An 8,028-nucleotide genomic window follows, 5' to 3' on the forward strand; every position below is an offset into this window, starting at 1 on the left:
AAAAATGAAACAGATGAAATAAGAGAGGGGGACAAATAATAAGAAGGTTAATCTCAAGAAATAAACTGAGGGTTGCTGGAGAGGTGCTGGAGAGGTTGCTGGCTGGGTGATGATGGACATTGGGAAGGGTGTGTGCTATGGTTAGCGCTGTGAATTGTGTAATACTGATGATTCACAGACCTGTACCCCTGAAACAAATAATATATTATATGTTAATAAAAAGAAAACTTTTTTCCTTAATTATAGAAAGAAAAAGTGACTAAAGTGACTGTCTTCTTATCACAAATGTGATGGACCAACATTCTGGAAATTTTAGGAAATGTAGATAAGAAGAAAAAAAAACAAAGTAAAAATTACTTACAATTATATTCTAAGAGTTAGGACTGCAAAAGTATATCCTTCCAATCCTGTATCTTTTATTTTTAATTAAACAAGAGATACATAAATCCATGCACCTTTTAAAGAAAATCAGCACATCATATATAAAACCAAACTATCCATTGACCACTTCCCATAATCCCATGCCTTTCTCTCTACCTAAGTGACCAACCGCTCTTGGGAGTTTGGTGTGTTCCCTTTCAGAGTTTTATAATTATATATAACATATTTTGAGGTTTGTGTTTTACATAAGAGACATACTACAGATGTGGTTTTGCAATTAGCAATGTTTTAGAAATCTAATCACATTAATATATAGACCAACTAATTTCTTTCAACTGCTGAATAGTATTCCATTGTATGAATATACCACATTGTTTTTGTCCTCTCCATTTTTTACAGGACACTTAGGATCGTTAACAATCATTCTACCTCAAACAATGTTGTAGTAAATAGCTTACATAATTTTTTCCATGTCTCTCTATTTTAAATTCCTCCAAGAAGAAACTGTGGGTGCCAGGCTCTGTCCCAGGTTCCCCTCAAGTTGCTATGCAGAGTCTGAACATTCTTGTTTCCCGGCAGTCTCCATGACCCTTTAACTTCCAGACCTTTCACTATGGCCAGTGTAATAGGTAGAAGCTGCTATCCCCTCATTCTTTTAATTAGTATTTGCCTAATAAAAACTATTTGAGTGTCTTCTTACAGGTTTGTGGCCATTTGTATTTTTCCTTCTGTAAATTGTGTATTCATATCCTTTGCTCATTTTTGTAAAGGGTGGCCTTTTTTTCCCCTTGTATATCTGTTACATTCATTCTTTGTTACATGTGTTGCAAAATTTGCTCAGTCTCTGGTTTACCTTTAATATTGTTTGGGATATCTTTCACCATGTAGTTGACCTTTGAATGATTCAGGGCTTAGGAGTGTGACCTTCTCCCATCCTCAGTAGGAAATCTGCATATAATCTGAATTCCCCAAAACCTAACTATTAATAGCCTGTGGTTGACCAGAAGTCTTACTGATGACATAAACAGTAGATCAACATACATTTTATATGCTTTTTATATTTTTATATTGTTACATACTATATTCTTAAACTAGAGAAAAGAAAAGTTTAAGAAAATCAGAAGAAAAAGAAAATACACTTACAGCTGTACCATAAGACATCCACATATAAGCAGAACCATGCAGTTCACAGGACCAACTGTACAGCTCTTTTTCTTATTTACAGTTAAGATAACATTCATTCATGAACTTAATTTAAATAAACTTAAATTTAATTGGACTTTTACTATTTGAGTTTTGCATTCCGTGACTTACTCACAGTCTCCTTTTCTCTTTGATCATACTGATATTTTTCCATACTTGTTCCCCTAATACTTTGAAATTTTTGTTTTGAGGGTTTAGGTTTTTAATTCATTTAGAGTATAATTTTGTGTATCGTGTAGGGTAGAGACTTGCTTTCATTTATTTTGTCTGCATATAAATACTGATTCTCTCCAGGTGCCTACGTGGATCAGTTAGTTAAGCATCCTACTTGATTTTGGCTTAGGTCATGATCTTGGGTCATGAGATCAAGCCCCCCGAGGGGCTCCATGCTCAGCACGGAGCCTACTTGTCCCTCTCCCCTTGCTCAGGCTTGATCTCTCTTTTTCCATCTCAAATAAATAAATAAAATCTGAAAAAAAAAGATAAAATATTGGTATTCTCTTAATACCATTAATTAAATAACCCTTTTCCCCCTACTGAATTGAAATGTGCATATATTAGTTTCCTTAGTATTGTTTCTGGATTCTTCTTGAAATCATGTTTTATTGACCTCATTCTATTCTAGTCTTACAAAAAAAAAAAAAAAAGACACCAATTTACGTACTCTGCAGTGTGTGTTTATTTTGTTTTACGCCCTGCTTTTTTCCCCCCACAACCTACTTTTGTTTTACAACCTACTATTTTGCTGAAAAAATTGCAACAGGAGAATGGATAAGTTCTGATAATCACTGTAGAACAATTAATAGAAACTAAAGCCATATATGTCAACATGGATACATTTCCCCAATATGATGTTGAATTAAAAAAATAAAATAAACAAAAAAAATTTCCATACAGGGACGCCGGGGTGGCTCAGTCAGTTAAGCATCTGCCTTCAGCTCAGGTTGTGATCCCAGGTCCTGGGATTGAGTCTGGCATGGGGCTCCTGGCTAAGCAAGGAGCCTGCTTCTCCCTCTGCCTATCGATCCCCCCGCCTGTGCTCTCTCTCTCTCTCTCTTTCTCTGACAAATAAATTTTTTTTTTTTTTTAAAGTTTCCAGGGGCGCCTGGGTGGCTCAGTGGGTTAAAGCCTCTGCCTTCAGCTCAGGTCATGATCCCAGGGTCCTGAGATCGAGCCCCACATCGGGCTCCCTGTTCAGCGGGAAGCCTGCTTCTCTTCCTCTCTCTCTCTCTCTCTGCCTACTTAGGATCTCTGTCTGTCAAATAAGTAAAAAAAAAAAAAAAAAAAAAAAAAAAATCTTAAAAAAAATTTCCATACAAATATCACAGAGAATCTCATTTACAGAAAGCTTAAAAATATATAAAACAACACAATATCATTTAGGAATACATATATAAAAAAAGAAAAAGGAAATTCATGAGGCCAATGGCAACCAAAATGTAGATTAAAGGTGGATCTACCACGAAGCTTATGGAACTTTATGGAACTTACGCTTCTCACTCACATGAACCCTTTATGAGGTCCTATACTGAAATTTTATTTCTTAATTTTGTACTTTTTTTTTTCCTTAAAGAGGCTGTTTTTCCCCAGATTGTATTAGCTTTAAGCTTATCCATGGAGTAGGGTAGGGAAGAAAGAGGGGGAGAGAAGGGGAGGGGAGGGAAGAGGAAACCAAGGGTCTCTCCCAAAATACTGCTAGCCCCTCAGGGCCTACCCTGCCACCACTAGGCTGACTTTGGGGCACTCAGGCCTGGCTAGGCAGCATCTGGATAGGATGCTGCGGTTCAACCCCTTGCAGGACTCCGGGCAGGGAGGAGACCTCGCAGAAGCCGAGACGGTGAGGAGTTCCTGGGAGCACTGCCCACAGCTCACAGAGGGGATCAGTTCATTTTTCCAGGGACAAGTTCTCCAGGCCAGTGGCTGAGTGCCTTGGGGTTGTGTCCAGGAGGACGGTTTGAGACACCAAAGCCCCCTAGAGTGGCAATTTTGCTCTAATTCTTTAAGCTTCTTTTGGCAGGACTAAATCTGGCTTCCTTCACTCCAAGTCTGTACCATTTTAGAAAACAAACCAACTGGAACAGAATAAATGGCAGTTCTTACACCAACGGAAATCCACCCTATGAACAACTTTCCATGTGGTGAAATATCCTTCTGTAACATCTTTCGTGGCTATGGAGGAAATGTCAAAATTGACTTAACCAATCACCTATTGTTAGATGTTTAGATTGCTTCCAGGCTCTGCTCCATGCCAGAACAAACATTCCTACTGCTCACCCCCGGCCTACGGCCTTATTATGTAATTATGTCTTTAGAAAAAAAATTCCCAGAAGTCAACTCCCTGGACCAAAGAATCTGATTATTTTCAAGGCTTTTGAGATGGATTGCCAAAGAGACCTCCAAAAAGCTTGTATCGATTCACCCAAACATCAGTATAGGAGAGATTCCCACTGGCAACTGAAATAAACACTAAATATTTACGTTAAAAAATGGTTGTTCAGGGACACCTGGGTGGCTCAGTGGGTTAAGCCTCTGCCTTCAGCTCAGGTCATGGTCTCAGGGTCCTGGGGTCGAGCCCCGCATCGGGCTCTCTGCTCTGCAGGGAGTCTTCTTCCCCCTCTCCCTCTGCCTGCCTCTCTGCCTACTTGTGATCTCTGTCTCTCTCTCTCTGTCAAATAAATAAATAAATAATCTTTTAAAAAATCATTGTTCATTGGACTGACAAAAAATGAAATCTCATAGCTTTAATTTGCCATCAGTCACAAGACTCAACTGCCTATGGCTACCACTGTTTCTTCTGAGTCGATTTAGTATTCATGTGCCTTGTTCTGTCCTCTGTTAAGATGTTCCCCTTTTCCTTACTGATGACTCAGAACTTCTTATTTATTATGACATTAACTTCTTTTCATGTATGTTATTAACACTTTTCTTTTTGTTCTCTCTTGCCTTTACGTTTTATTTTTTGTGTCTTTTGACAGATATTTGTTAAATATATTAATGTTTTACTTCTGATTCTTTATTTTTTTTTAAATATACCCCCCCATTATGTAAATATTCACCTATATTTCCCCCAATCCTTCCCTGACTTTATTTTTGGAATTATTTTTCTAGGCTGAGATGGAACTCCCTTTTTACCCCAAAGAGTTAATCATTTCATTAATAAGTCATCTTTCTCCTCCTGATTTTAAATGAGATTTTAATTATATAGTGAATTGAGTCTGTTTCTGGACTTTCTTCTGTTTCCATGGATGTGTATGCTTTTGCCAGCATTATTTTAATTATTGTAATTATGGTATATGTCATTTCTAGTATTATGGAAATTCCTCATTTCTTTCTTTGTTTCAACATTAGTTTCTTTATACTTGCATGTATATTCTTCTAGAATCATTCTGGCAATTCTGCTTTTTTCCCCTTTACTTGTAATACAAAGAGTGTTAATGATTTTTCTTAAACTCAGTCAAGGTCACAACTAGATGTAGTTGGAAAAGAGAAGGGACATTGAAAGAGACACTTACAAATCTACGTGAGACATGAAAGACTTTTTTTGCTCTGATCATTTCACAAAGAACCAGACCTTAAACTCCTCCAGCATGTCCCAGAGCCCTACCACTCATGGCATAAATGAAAACCTTCTGTTGTAAAAGGGAACGAAAGAGAAACTATGATGACATAGGGGTAGAAGTAAAAGAAAGGAAAAAAGATCTGAAATTAAGATGAACTCAAAGGCCCATGAAACCAAAATGCTGAAAGTAACCTTAAAGAAATGATGCATGGTTTCCATTTGTTCCCCTTCATTCATTTTCCGTTTTGGGAAAAGAATAAAATAAAGTAAAAGTCTAGATGTTTCTAGGAAGTTACAGAAAGTGTTTCCTATATCCCCTCATTGAATTTATGAAGTACAGAACTTGCATTTCAAACAGCTAAGCAATAGCAGCATCTTTGAGTGAAAGTCCTGCCCAAGCCAGCATTCCCCTCCAGTGCCTGCCAGGAATGGCCGTCCAGCCTCCACTTGGCTACCGCCTGACTAGGCCCTGACTCACTGCCTCCATGAGCTCCTTCCATGTTTAAAAAACCTATTATTAGAAGGTTCTTGCTGCTATGAAGTCAAAGCCTGCCTTCCAGTATTCCCTCCCCCTTGGCCCCTGGTTCTGCCTTTTCGAGTCAACAGAGGCCTTGCTTCTTTGAAGGTGATTCTCATGTCTCCTTCTGTTTTCTCTTTCCTGCTCTGGTCATTCCTGATTCCTCAAACTAGGCTTTTAGGACATGGTTCTAGATCTCTCAACATCTCTGTCTCTCCTCTGGCCATGTTGTAAAACAGCCAGCATTTCTTTTAAAGATGAAGCGTAGAACTTAACTTCATCCTGTAGATTCCATCTGACCGTGCAGTAAACTGGGAGAAACTCATTCCTTACTTAGCTTTTAATTTTAAAAGGAATGCACCTGTGCTTACATTCATGCCTAAGCTAAGAGACACAGGCTTTAGCCTTTTGATTGTGTCATCAAGAAAATAGCTTGGGCCCTTTTCACATCAGCAAGTGAGCCAATTTCACAGGGCAAGATGACCAAGAATTTAGACTTTGGTAAAATGTGGGAAAGCCAAGAAGAAGCCAAGGAAAGGCCTTGCCATGGAAAAACCGAAAAGTCCAGGTGGTGGAATTAGGGGTGCTGTGAATGCTTCTGAGCCCAGGAAGAGATGGAAGCCTGGCGACCAATAAAGACACCCCCGGAGGAGTCGGGTAGAGTGCCTTGTTCAGGCGCCAGCCTCTGCACCAGCAGATAGAGGATTAAAGGAGCAAGGCTTTGCCACATCTCAGTCTTGCTCCCTGTTTCTTGGGATCCCTTGGGAGCAGGGTGGGCTTACATTTACATATTGTCCTTACCAAGGTGTGTGCCCAACCATGCGATATGGAAATGAATACTCAGGACCCCAGTTACTGTATCTAGTCCCCTTGGGGAACTTCTGTCGAGTCTCCTGGCAGCTTCTCACTAATCTACCTCGGGCTGGCCCTTCGGGGCCATGCCATCAGCCCTCCCTCCCCTGAGGGTGAGCTTGAGGGCCTAGGCAGGCAGGCAGGCGGCAGCGGGCAACTCTGCCACGAGCTGGGCCCTGGAACTGGGGGAGGGGGGTGGTAACACACCACACGGCAGAGGCAGATCAAGAAACCCGGGGACCACTCTCTGCTGTTGCCACCAGATGGGAAAATCAAATATTCACAAACGGGCCCTGCCTGAAATCCAGGAGGAGGTCTAATTACAGAGCTACGGATCTATGTTTTCTGTTACCCTAAATCCTGGCACAGACCATGGTGAGTAAGTCAGGAACTGAACACTGGCTTTCAAGGAGGGGAGGAGGCCGGACGGGGAGGGTGGGGGAGGGAGAAGTTCACTGCGCTTCCATTGGTAGGAGAGGAGCACGTGATCCCAGGAGCACTAGGCTCTTCCCGAGCCCGGAGATTTCTTCAGCTAGTTCATGGTCAGTGGGCCTGGCCTACCTCACCTTTTTAGGGCTTTGTTTGCTTATTAATCTGTCTCTTATAATGTAAAATCCATTCGGGAGTCCCTTAGGATTACATATATCCTCTTACACTGCTATTCTTCCCGGCAAATTAAGTCATTGAGGAAATACAAAGCAGCCTGGTGAGTCTTAGCTTTTGCCACCATATAAGGCAGAGAGAAGGTGTTGAAGGAGAGGTGTTTCCTCTCTCTTGGGTTCAGCCAGCTGGAAAGCAGGTCTCTCCTTGCAAAGTGTCCAGCGGAGCCCGGGGCCAGCGGTTATAAAATAGAGGGGGAAGAGAAAAGGTGGCAGTATCGTGCGTGTCCCCTCTGTCCCAGACTCCACCCTGAGCCCCGGTCATCTTAGATGTGAAGAGAATGACCAGGGGACCAGGGACAAAGAGCCCCCTCCACGGTCCCCACTCCCTGCACCCCCTCCCTCCCTCCCTGGGGAACTCTAAGCCCTAGGCAGAGGGATCCCACTCATGTCCTCCCGTACCCACTGAGCTTCCTATAAGGTTTTTGGGGTATTTGCTGAACCGTTCGTTTGTGTTGTTAACTTTCATTTGTACATCATGTCTCCCAAACTCAACCGTGCCCCTCACAGCTCATCACTGGGCGCAAGAGGAAAAATAACACCTCTTGAATGAATGGAGAGCCCTGTACTGCTTGCTGCCCTGGCCCACAAGAGGGAGGGGGGACCCTTCGGGAATATTTCCACATACTGGGCAACACTGGGGAAGCTTTTCAGAAAGCTCAATACAGAGCTGAGTTTATCTTTATGTACTACTCTGAATCTTTATGCTCTGGATTGGAATATCCCTGCAGAGGTCATTTGTGAATGGTCCAATGATTGGAGATTTAAAAAAAAAAAAAATGTTATCTCATGGCAAACTCCCAGCAAATACAGGAGAGTTGCCCTAGCCTACCAGTCGACCTTAAGGAACTCAACTC

This window comes from Mustela lutreola, chromosome 1 (assembly GCF_030435805.1).
Source record: "Mustela lutreola isolate mMusLut2 chromosome 1, mMusLut2.pri, whole genome shotgun sequence".
NCBI lineage: Eukaryota > Metazoa > Chordata > Mammalia > Carnivora > Mustelidae > Mustela > Mustela lutreola.